This window comes from Pan troglodytes, chromosome 7, assembly GCF_028858775.2.
Source record: "Pan troglodytes isolate AG18354 chromosome 7, NHGRI_mPanTro3-v2.0_pri, whole genome shotgun sequence".
Classification (NCBI taxonomy): Eukaryota; Metazoa; Chordata; class Mammalia; order Primates; family Hominidae; genus Pan; species Pan troglodytes.
The window spans coordinates 20,269,283-20,274,173 of NC_072405.2; the positions used below are offsets into that span (position 1 = coordinate 20,269,283).

At 38.6% G+C, this 4,891-nt stretch overlaps 1 pseudogene; it reads left to right on the forward strand.

The window, feature by feature from the left end:
* Positions 1-4,421, forward strand: LOC129388393 (beta-defensin 108B-like; annotated as a pseudogene).
* Positions 4,422-4,891: the final 470 nt, after the last annotated feature.

Genomic DNA, 4,891 nt, shown 5'->3' on the forward strand with positions numbered 1-4,891 from the left:
ACGGAAGTTTTCTCTGCCTCGTGGAAATGAAGCCAAACTTTCTTCTTTCTTCAGCCATGAGGATTGCTGTCCTCCTCTTCACCATTTTCTTCTTTATGAGCCAAGTTCTACCAGGTAACAAAATAAACTTGGTAAGAGTAGAGTGCGTAACACCTTACAGGGATTCAAGACTCAAAGAGAAATCACCATCACCTATGACCAGAAAAGGGGGTCTAATAGGAAATCTGGAAGACTCATTGGCTGAGGCCTGCAGCCATCTAATTCGTTAATTCTCCATAGCAACTCAGTTAAATGAAGTCAATGGTGTTTCAAGTCTTTGAAACCCTCTTATTCCATCTCCAAATTAGGCAAGTTTACTAGCCTCAAAAATTAAAAATCAGGCATTATTCTACTAAATCTTGGTCTCCAAAGCTCCTCTAGTTTCTTTCGGCAAAAGTTAGTTATCCTAAGAACTGGCATAAGAGCTATGCCAAAGCTGTGGTTGGCTCAGACAGAAGGGATTGGTGGAAGAAGTCTCTTTGAAAATATTATTATAATCTAAGAAATCTTTAACCTATTGCTCCCCAATACTGTTGGTCCCTGGGGCTTGACTTTTACCCTTAAGGCTCCATCTCCATCCCTGGCTGTCCCTCTTCCTTCTCAGCATCTAGTCTTGTAATGTAGAATTTAAACACAGGAACCAGGGATGACCCCACACCAGAGCATAGCCTACTGCATTCAGCATGTGAACATTAATCACAGGTATAAGGCCCCTTGCACAGACATGCTTTGGAGAAGTGTGTATAGGACTTCTTGGATTGGCCCAAGGTGATTACCAGACACCAAAAGTAGATCCAAAAATTTTCTGGAACTCCTGAACATGTGTATTCAAGGATGAATAAGCAACTTATTGCCTCTATTTCTGCTGTTTTATAGAGAAAAAAATTAAGGCCCTGGAAACCGAAATGCCTTTCCCAACGGTGGGGTAAATGTCAGCGTCAATGCTTTATTTTAGTATCCTGGCTTTCCCTATACATCCCACTCTGGAGTTCTGTTGTGCTGTTCCTCTCTGTGACTTCCTAAAGGCTAAAAAAAGGAGATACCATATCCAATTATGTTAACTTGGTAGCACACAACATCGGGGACTGACTTATAAGATTATTACCCTTGTGGCATTACTGAAGTTCTGTCTCATTAGTACTTGTTAAATAGTCATCCTGGCTAAATACATGCGTTTGATTTTTTAATCAGTTAAAAATATTTTAAAATATGTGTCTTACATATATAACCCCAAGAAATCAATGCTTTTAATCAAGGTTTAAAAATTCCAAATTTGGATAAACAATTTTTTTTTTGTTTTCACTGTCACTCAATCAAAATAGAAGCAACTAATTGGATAGAACAGCACAGGCAGAAGCATGACTCACAGTCAAAAATGGGATGCAACAAGACTGGAGAAGAAAACACAGGATGGTGCTAAAGAATGCAGCCTAATGAGAGGTGGCATCTCCTCTGGATGTCCTTAGGTAGACATTGAAGCAGAACTGCAAACTTTTTGTAGAAGGCTAGAGAGGAGAGGAGGACACAGAGAGAGGGCAAGAGTGGAAAATGGAATGAGGCTCAGAATACCAAGCCTTAGTGTTGTCCCTATCATCTGCCTCCCTCGATCACTGGGTGATCTTGAGCATGTTTCTTCCTTTCCGTCAGCTTATTTCCTCATCTTTAAGGTAAGTGACTAGACAAGACAGCCTATGATGTTCATTGTAACTCTAGCTTTTGTTCCTAAAGCAAATAGCTCGAAAAGACATAGTGTCCACAATATGCAATACACAGGGTTTACAAGCAAAGAACAAATGAAAACAAAAGATTTTTAAAATCCTTAATGTTACTTGAATTCTTGCAATTGAACAATGGTACACCATAATTTTTAAAAGCCCTTTGTAATTTCAATTTTTTAAAATAATTTCAACCTTTATTTTAGATTCAGGGAGTGCATGTGCAGATTTGTTACATGGGTATATTGTGTGATATTGAGGTTTGGGGTATGAATAACTCTGTCATGCAGGTAGGGTGTACCCAAAGGGTAGCTATTCAGACTACTCCCTCTCCCTCCCCTCCTGGTAAGACCCAATCTCTCTTGTTCCCATTTTTATGTCCATATGCACTCATTGCTCAGCTCCCACTTATAACTGAGAATATGTGGTATTTGGCTTCCTGTTCCTGAGCTAATTTGCTTAGAATAAAGTCCTCCAGCTGCATCCATGCTACTGAAAAGGACACAATTTTGTTCTTTTTATGGCTGCATAGTATTCCATGACATATATGTAATAGATTTTCTTTATTCAATCCACTGTTGATGAACACCTAGTTTGATTCCATATCTTTGCTACTGTGAATACCACTGTGATGAACATACAAATTTAGGTCTTTTTACAAGACTGATTTATTTTCCTTTGGATATACACCCAGTAGTGAGATTACTGGGTCAAATGGTAGTTCTGTATTAAGTTTCTCGAAAAGTGGTTTGAAAATGTAATGCTCAATAGAATCAGGTATAGTAAAATAGTACACATGATTCAAAGACCTGTGAACTCAGAGTAACAACAAATTTCCGCACAAACACATTGCAAGTTAGAAAATAGCTGTATTTTAATCAATTATTCCACAATCATTTACTGAATAGCTATTATAAGCCAAGACTTTAATCAGATTCTGGAATATACATACAGAGGAGCATAAGATATGATTCCTGCCCTCAAGAAATTCATTATCAAGAATTGAGGTCAGATGGGAAAACACCACCCGTAGTAGAAGGCAAGAAGTACTACCACAGAGGGATGTTCAAGAGTGATTTATCACATATCACAAGACAGGTCAGTGGTTCATCCTCTACACTATACTAATCTCTTATGACTCTTCCAGCTGCAAAGGGCCAATTTTAGCAGAAAGCCAGTGGGCTTGGGTACTACTATACGTAGTAGCTGACTACTTACAGATAAAAGGAAGAGATGGAAAGCTCAGGGATCAAAAAACTCAGATTTCAGCTTGTTTCTACCAAGTGGTCAACATTTACAATTACCATTGTCTTCAGAAAAGCATGACCTTTATTTCCCAATTTGCATTACAGATATAAATATGATATTACATATATTTGGTCTTCACATCAATCCACTAACTGCTTTGTGACCATTGAAAAGTTAAATGGAATCTAATACATTTGGATTTCAGTTCAATTCAATAGGCATTTATTGAATGTTTATAAAAATTGCTGTACTGATTGAAAGCTATTCTAGAATTGGCTTTTGTATTCCAGAATAGAAAAAAAAAAGGGGCTGGTTTTTATACCTCCCTTATTGCCAAGAAGTTGTCATGGAAAAGGTGCTCTGTGTTACATACAAAGACTGCTCAGAATTAAAACACTTTTCAAACTAAATACCTCAGTGTGTGCAGCCTATTCCCAGAGCAGTGATATCTTCGGACATAAATGAAATACTATTCAATGTTTTCAACAAGTATAGTTTTTGAGCCTTTAAGAAGGCCTTGAATGTTTCACTCTTAATATATGCCATGGTTTCTAGAGAAAAATTGCAACCTCAAAGACCAGTGCCAGAGATATAAGTAGTGAGTGAAGTCTCAGGGTGTACCAAGTACTGGCACAGATATATTTGTGTATTAAACATAGGAATATTGTTCCCTTCCACAGGAAAAATATCCTCTCTAACAATTAAAGTATATTATCTTTTAAGTCTATATTTCAGTTCTACTTATGAAAGATACATCTATTATAATCTATCATATAGAGTGTGTGTGTGTGTGTGTGTGTGTGTGTGTGTGTGTGTGTGTAGAAATAAAAAGAGATAAGCCAAAAGAGATTTTCTTCTCTTTCACTCCAGGAAAATCCATAGTAGAAGACAATAAATTTTTTTAAAAGGCTGAAATATCCCATCAGTGTTAGAAGATAATAAGGGAGAAATAAACTGAAACTTGCATGCTCTAGAACTTGTAAAGGGGAGCGGGCTACTCACCTCCAGCCTTTTGTCATGTAGGTGCACCCAATATTCTCAGATTTTTCAAGAACACCAAAAAATCCAAATTTTTGTGTGACAGCAGATTTTTAAGTGTTTAAGAAATCAAATAACACACACACACACACACACACACACACACACGCAAATCCGCACGAGATTATTTTCAGGCACTGCCCCCTACATCCATGTAATTCAATACAAAGTAAAGAAAGACTGATGAATGGTTACAATAACCCTCTTCTGCATGTAGCCAGGGGCAAATTCAAGGAGATCTGTGAACGTCCAAATGGCTCCTGTCGGGACTTTTGCCTCGAAACAGAAATCCATGTTAGGAGATGTTTAAATAGCTGACCCTGCTGTCTGCCTCTGGGGCATCAACCAAGAATTGAGAGCACTACACCCAAAAAGGACTGAAACCTGTTGTTTTCTGGAGGTTTTAGGTTCTCTTTTTTCTCTCTCCCTCTCCCTGTCTCCCTGTCTCCCTTTCCCTCTCTCCATTTTCCTCACAGGGATTTTTACTGAATCCTCAAAAAAGAATAAACCAAAACCAACCAGCACAAAACCTCTTTTAAAAGTTTATATTACTGGCTGGGTGCGGTGACTCATGCCTGCAATCCTAGCACTTTGGAAGGCCAAGGTGGGTGGATCATGAGGTCAGGAGATCAAGACCATTCTGGCCAACATGGTGAAACCCTGTCTCTTTTAAAAATACAAAAATTTAGCCAGGCATGGTGGCGGGCACCTGTAATCCCAGCTACTCAGGAGGCTGAAGCAGAATCTCTTGAACCCATGAGGTGGAGGCTGCAGTGAGCCGAGATCCTGACACTGCACTCCAGCCTGGGCGACAGAGCAAGACACTGTCTCAAAAAAAAAAAAAAAGAAAG